Consider the following 8137-nt stretch of genomic DNA (forward strand, 5'->3'; position numbering starts at 1 on the left):
GCTTTATTTAAAAAAATATTAATTTAATTCATTTTTATTTAAAAACTATTTCATTATTGTCTACTACTTTTAGATTGTTATAATTTTCAGTTATTTATAAAAAAAATTGTGATTGAATGAATTATTGGGTCATATATTATTGCTGCACACACTGTCTGGCGAGTCGTTCTGTGTGTGTGTGTGTGTGTGTGTGTTCTGACAGAGGCGAGATCACAGACCACACACACACCTGTCTTGAGCCATAAACAAACACAACACCTGAGATGACTAATAGACAAATAATCAAGGCTGTATGCTTGAATGCATTAAATGTGCAAAAGTAAAGCGAATAGTCTCGTCTAAATTGCTTGTAACATTTCCCATGATTCCTGATAAAACACACACTGTAGAAGAAAAGAGAATTTACATTTATGCGTTTGGCAGATGCTTTTATCCAAATCTGCTTATTTTTATCTTCGGAATAAATAGTTGCGACATGTTTAATGTTGTATGACTGTTTAAACTGCGATAACGACTGCATGTCCCCTCGGGGATAAATAAAGTTTGATCTTATCTCATCAGATCATGCATTCCCAGGGAGTCGAACCCATGACCTCAGCGTTGCGAGTTTACTGTATTTGTGGCGTTTCCGGGTCAGAGATGTGAGCCGTCGTCACGGTGACCGGCTGATGAGCAGGGACAGGTTCTGATTGGCCATTTCACGGTTTGCAGGTTTAAGGAAGCGATGTTTAAAACGACAGCTCACGTTCACTCCGCCTGAGATCTGTCGTTCATGATGAACACGAGACACGGGGACGGAGAAATGTGACCCTGGACCACAAAACCAGTCACATGGGTCAAAAATGGAGAATAATACATCATCTGAAAGCTGAATAAATAATCTCTCCATTGATGTGTGGTTTGTTAGGATAGGACAATATTTGGTCGAGACACAACTATTGAAAATCTGGAATCTGAGGAGAAAAAAAATGTAAACATTGAGAAAATCTCCTTTAAAGTTGTGCATTTATGTTCACGATTGTGCTGCATTCACTCACAAAAATACATGTTTTATATATTTACGGTAGGACATTTACTAAATATCTTCATGGAACATGATCTTAATATCCTCATGATTTTTGGCATAAAATAAAAATTTATAATTTTGACCCATACAGTGTATAGTTGCTATTGCCACAGATATACCCGTGCGGCTCCAGACTGGTGTGTGCTCCAGGGTCACATATGTGAACACACACACACACACACACACACACACACACACACACACACACACACACACACACACACACACACACACACACACACACACACACACACACACACACACACACACACAGACACAGACACAGACACAGACACAGACACAGACACAGACACACACACACACACACACACACACACACACACACACACACACACACTCCCGTGTGAGACGCGAGGAAAATACACTGACAAGAGGAAACAAACAGAGAGAAATGAGATCCAGCAGAGATCTCCTCGGGTGTCTGGGTAATCACCATGGAAACGGGTCCATGCCCCTGTGCATTATGGGGTGCCGGAAGTGTCCCTGAAGGCGTACTGTAGTTTCCCAACACGACAACATGATGATTATGGCGGTTTCACATTCTTCTTCTACACACTTATGAGTCTAGAGCAGCGATTCACAAACTTGTGAGCCGAAACCTCCAAAATATTCAGATTTACTTCATATTTAGGTACTTGAACTGAATTTAAGGTAATTTTTTTCAATAATTTCATTAATGATATTTAATGGTTAAATAAAATGGTATAATACAACCTTAATTAACTGGTTTTATTAAAGTTTAATATAGTTGATTTAACCTAAATACATTCATTTATACCAACCAACAAAATAAGGGAGTTAAATCAGGGAATCTTTAAGCTGACAACTTTTTACAGTGTAGAAACGGGTTTCGAATGCAGTTTGATGTTGAAATAAACACACTTGCACTACGAGCAGATCGTTGAGCATCAGCGACTCAGGAGAACGGCTCTGGACTTCTGCAGAGATAGAGAGATGTGAAATCAATGCTGCGTGGATGATACACATCAGTACAGAGAGTACAGCCATCACACAGGTTGTATCTCCAACTAAACCCATAAATCCATCACTCCATCACGGTGTGTGTGTGTGTTTGAGCCGCTGTCAGTGTGTGTTGTGTTTGTCTCGGCTGATTTATCAGGGCGCTAATATGAGACGACTGGAAGTGCACTGCAAAAAATGCTTTTCTTACTTAGTTAGAAATATAAAAAAATTCTTAAAAATCAAGATGCATTTACTAAAGTAGTAAAAGGCTATAAGATATTATGTCTTGTTTTCTGGGGAAATAAATAAAAAACAATGGGGTAAGAAAAATTATCTTTTTTTCTGTGTGAATTAAGATCATTTTTCTTACCCCATTGGCAGATAATTTTGAAAAACAACTTAAAGTTTTATTTATTTTTTCCATAAAACAAGACATAATATCTTATGGCATTTTACTTTTCTGGCAAATGCATCTTGATTTAATTTTTTTTTTGATATTTGGACTGGAAACAAGACAAAAATACTCCGAAAAGCATTTTTTGCAGTTAAAGTTGGGCGGATTCGGTTGATCTTATTGAGATTGATTCTTATCTTATCAGTGTGTGTGTATTAGCAGCTGCGATTACCTCACGCAGAGTTAACATCTGCAAAGTTATGACACTCAAAGTTCAAAGCAAAGGGAGATATTTGCTTTTATAGAAAAGAACTACAACAAACGGCTGATGGGGACTACACAAGCTTCCTAAACCCCGCCCCCTGAACACTCAACAAAGGGTGTTTCTCACACACACACACACACACACACACACAAGCTGTTGAAGCTCCGCCCCCTGTGCCGAGAGCAGTCGCTCATTTGCATTAAAAGGGACACACAAAACAACGTGTTTTTGATCACTCTCAAATTTCATTCACAATTTTAACATGCTAAAAAAATCACCTATGGGGTATTTTGAGTTAAAATGACACATACACACTCTGGGGACATCAGAGACTTATTTTACATTGTAAAAAGGGCATTATACCCCCCCTTTAAGAGAATAGGGACAACCCTTTTAGACCATGCACCGGGACCACCGACCATTTTTCTCGTCGTTAAACTAGCAAAAGTGGATTCGGACACACACCAAGTGCACTTCAGAGACCATGCGCTTACATCCTTAAAATAGGGCCCTAAGTGTCCATAATAATGTATAATGTGGACCAGATCTACTGCGATCAGTCAAAGAGACGGTTGTGTCCAGTCCGCACTCAAACGCTCATTAAAAACAGCCCCTGCGTCTTTTCATCGGCATTACGACAGAACGTTTCGTGAGGCAGAATATCTCTGCTGCCAAAGCAAGACATCTCAATCTGTCCGAGAAGCGTCTGGTGTTGTGAAGGGGAGACGCACAAACCATGGCTCGAGGAGGCAGGTGTAGTGAGGATGAGTCCTGTCTCCTAATGAGCTCGGCCGGATCAGATTTCACACAGACAGCAGATTCTCCAGCTCTTTGTGTCGAGCCACACTGTTTATCATGAGGAACTGGAGATCCAGACTCCTGGCACACACACAGACACATCCATCACACAATACACTATTCATGTGCAGCACAATAACAGAACTGACTTCTCCAAGAGGACATGCATGATGACTGTCATATTTCTCGAGCAAAAACCAGTTCAAAACATAAATGCTGAACAGTGTTCATGGCTTTAATTATACAGCACTGTTACACCAGATTAAAAAAGAGCCTAAACTCAACATAATCCATCAATCAGATCTACAGATTTTCCTCACGGAGTTCTAACACAAAACATCCCAGCGTAGCCAAGTACTGATGAAGCACTCGTGTTGCGTTTACGCTTATAACTTTATGAAGCACGCACAGATCGTAGAAAATGGCACATCATTATTTACAGCAGATTCTCACTATTAACAAGACCCCAAAATCATATTTAAAAATATTCATAATGGAGTTGTAACACACGAACCCGCACAGGCGCACTATGGGCCGATCTGAAACGCAAGTATCAAACGCGAAGCGCGAGTATCTTTGTGGGCGGATCCCGCAACGCAAATCTAAAATGTGTTGGTCTGAAGTCGCTTCATTACTCATAGGTGTGTGTGGCGAGCAGGACGAGGTCGAAGGACATGAGAGATACGAGACCGGTGCGTCGCGCAGGTGTCGTTCATCATTAATCACGCCACCGGTCTCGCGCCGCTCTCACGTCCCTCGACCGCGTCCTGCTCGCCAGTGTGGTTTGGGCGTAACGTGAAATAAACCAATCAGAGCGTCCTCTCACATTCCCTTTAAGAGCCGGCGCGCTTGTTCCACGGCGGATCGCTATTATAACGGCGGGTTTGGCGGCGCACGCCAGGAGCGATTCACAGCCGAGGAGACCGGCGTTCTCGTCAGGGCCGTAAAACACAGAGAAGTGACATTGGGGATGATGGAGAAACACACACACATTAGCTTCGGTTAAACAGGCGTATAATCATTTGGGTAAATGTGTAATCTAGATTTATGCCTGTTTTCCACATCTTCACGGACACAACAATGATTTCCCTCGTGTGTTAATATTTTTCCTTGTAATAATGTATGATTTGCAAAAATGAAAACTGCTGCGTCTGTTTAGATTAGAGAATCAAAGTGTGTGTGTTGTGCACACGCTACATAATGGCCAAGCATGCGCGCTTAAAATAACATATGACTAACGCGCGGCGCCACTGTCCGTCAGTGGCGGAGTTGATTTCTGAAACTGCAGAATAGCACCAGGGAACGTTAGCGCCGGAACACGCTCCTCTTTTCACTGAACCGCCCCCGCGAGCGCAAGTTCATTCCCTAATTTACCGACGTGTGTCTCTGGAGGGAAGAGTCCGCTGTGCGCGGTTGCAGAATAGGAATGATACATGCGTCCAGTACAAAGTCAATTGCGCTGGGTGCAAGATACGGCCCAAACAGTCTTTTATATAGATGGAGCATTGATGTCGCTTTTTCGCTCATAACTCCATGAAGCATGCATAAATGGCACAACATTATTTACAGCAGATTGTTACGATTAAAAAGAGCCCAAACTCACCATAATCCATCACTCAGATCTAAAGATATTCCTCATGGACTTCTAACACATGAAGCCGCACATAACAATGAAGCATGTGTCGCGATTTCGCTCATAACTCCATGAAACGTGCATAAACTGTGGAACGTTGAACATTTCCGTTTTTGGAGCTGTTTAAGGACACACTATCTATTTAAATATATAAATTACTAAAAAAAAAGTTTTTTTCCAATAAAAAATTTGACATTTATTTGAGAAACAAAACTACATAAGATCCTAAAACTACATTTCAGAGAATATAGTATATTGACAACGTTTCACAATTAAGTCTCATTTGTTGACATTAGTTCACAATATTTATATTTATATATTACATATACAGCAATATTACTTTTGCTAATATTAATATTGTTTGTGCATGTTAGTTCACAGTATATTAATGTTAACAGAAACAACTCATGATTGAAAAAATGCATTGGGGGCAAATGTTGAAATTTAAACATTACACATGAACTAAAATGAATAAACTCTGTAGATGTATTGTTCATACACTGTAAAACAATATTTCCATGATTTGTTTCTTTTGTCAAATCAACTTATGTGTGACGATAACATTCTATTTTGAGTTTCTGTTTATTAAACCATTCTTCTTCATTGTATTAACTCACATTTTTTATTACAACGAACTCAACATTTTAAGGCATCAAGGTAACTTGTTTTTTTAAGTTAAACCAATTTTTTTTTACAGTGAGTTCATGTTAACAAATTTAATACTAACAAATTAAAAATTACCAGTTTCATACCTAATTTTTCTTTAAGCATGTTTAAAACTAAAAAACAAAATTTCCATTTAAATGGTCTAATTAAATTTTAATAATTAAAAACATGTTAAATCAATTGAATTCATAAGACTTTACCAGTTGCCTTACAGTAATAGTATTAGTAATAACAGTACACTCTAAAAAATGCTGGGTTGTTTCTACCCAATTTTGGGTCAAATATGGACAAACCCAGCCGTTGGGTTATATTTTTTTAATTACATTTGTAACCCAATGTTTGGGTTTGTCCATATTTGACCCAAAATTGGGTAGAAACAACCCAGCATTTTTTAGAGTGTAATATTTTTGATCAGAAATTCTGCTGTTTTAATTATTCTATATTTATAATCAAAAACAAAATCCTCACTAATCCAGTGCCGTAGCATGTTGTGGTTTACTACACCGCTAGTGGAGAAGAATCGCTGTTTTCTGCAGTTATTTGATCAGTTGCTCCTCCTCAAAACTGCTGCTGTAACCGAGTGTGTGTGTGTGTGTGTGTGTGTTAGCGCAGGCCAGACATCAGGACAGCGCTAGTCCTGCAGAGCGAGTGATGAGGAATCGATGTGAGTGAACAGACACACAGACAGGTTAAGCCGTGTCTCTTCTTCTCCAGTGCGGGAACGAGGGATCAGTGTGTGGACGGCTTGTAATCCGGCTCTGATAAGCATCAGACACAGAAGGATGACGTTTCACTGCTCGCTCCACACACACTTTCTGTTCATCGGTGCAGTGTGAGGAGGTTGAGACTAAAGCAGGTTTTACTGAAATTTGCACATGCATTATTATGTCTTCCTACCTATAGGAGTCATTTAAAAGTGTGGCTGAGGGACACACAACCATGTGATCATGTTTAGTTAATCGTTATATATCAGACGTAAAACATTACAAAGGGGACACAATTATCAGTATAACATGGGTTGTGTAATATGGGTCAGTGCAATATCAGGTCAGTCAGGGTTTGTGCAATACAGTCGATGCTTTCCTGTTCTCTATGTCTTTTGTTGTCCACTCCTGTTGTTATTGTTTGTTTTAACACGATGTGATCACTTTTCTTCTCCTTGTCTCTCTGTACATAGTTTCTATATAGTGTATTTGTATGTATTTATTAATTTGTGTGTATAACACCAACCTGCCAGGGGGTCTGCAGATGGAAATTAGCCTAAGGCTATAATCTGACATATTTACATTTGTGAAAATGTTCATTAATATGTATTGTCCCTTTTGTTTTTCAAAAAAAAAAAAAAACTTGCAACAAACTCACGTTAAAGGATTAGTTAACTTTTGCTGATAATTTACTCACCCGCGATGTCCTCCAAGATGTCCATGTCTTTCTTTCTTCAGTGGAAAAGAAATGAAGGTTTTTGATGAACACATTTCTCCATATAATGGACGTCAATGGGCCCCAAACGGGTCAAGGTCCAGATGACAGTGTCAGCGCCGCTTCAACGGGCTTTAAACGACACCAGACGATGAATACGGGTCTTATCTAGCGAAACCATCGTCATTTCAAACATAAATAAAAAAGTTTAAGTTTTATAAGCACAAACGCTCGCCTTGCTCTGTTCTGTGATGCGCGTTCGTGACGTCCCGTGATACGCAGTTACGTTGTAAAGGTCACGCTTCTGTGAAAAGTCAAACATTTCTGTCCTGATGAAGATGTTCTTTTAGGCTTTTTAATATTCCAACACCAGGATACACACACGAGATGGGCATTTTAACCGATAAACTGACACAAAGACATTTGAATATGTGTGTATGGTCCTCCTTCTGCACATCTGTAAACACTGACTCGTCAAGCGTGACCTTTACAACGTAACTGCGTATTCACAGAACGCGCATCACAGAACAGAGCAAGGCGAGCATTTGTGCTTATAAAACTTAAACTTTTTTATTTATGTTTGAAATGACGATGGTTTCGCTAGATAAGACCCGTATTCATCGTCTGGTGTCGTTTAAAGCCCGTTGAAGCGGCGCTGACACTGTCATCTGGACCTTGACCCGTTTGGGGCCCATTGACGTCCATTATATGGAGAAATGTGTTCATCAAAAACCTTCATTTCTTTTCCACTGAAGAAAGAAAGACATGGACATCTTGATGACATCGGGGTGAGTAAATTATCAGCAAAAGTTTTTTTTAAAGTGAACTAATCCTTTAAGGAAATCCTTATGAATAAACTTCCCTTCAGTCTGCCGTCTCTTTTATCGGCTGGAAATCATAGAAAAGTGACTA

Source organism: Phoxinus phoxinus, assembly GCF_949152265.1.
Source record: "Phoxinus phoxinus genome assembly, chromosome: 19".
NCBI classification, from domain to species: domain Eukaryota; kingdom Metazoa; phylum Chordata; class Actinopteri; order Cypriniformes; family Leuciscidae; genus Phoxinus; species Phoxinus phoxinus.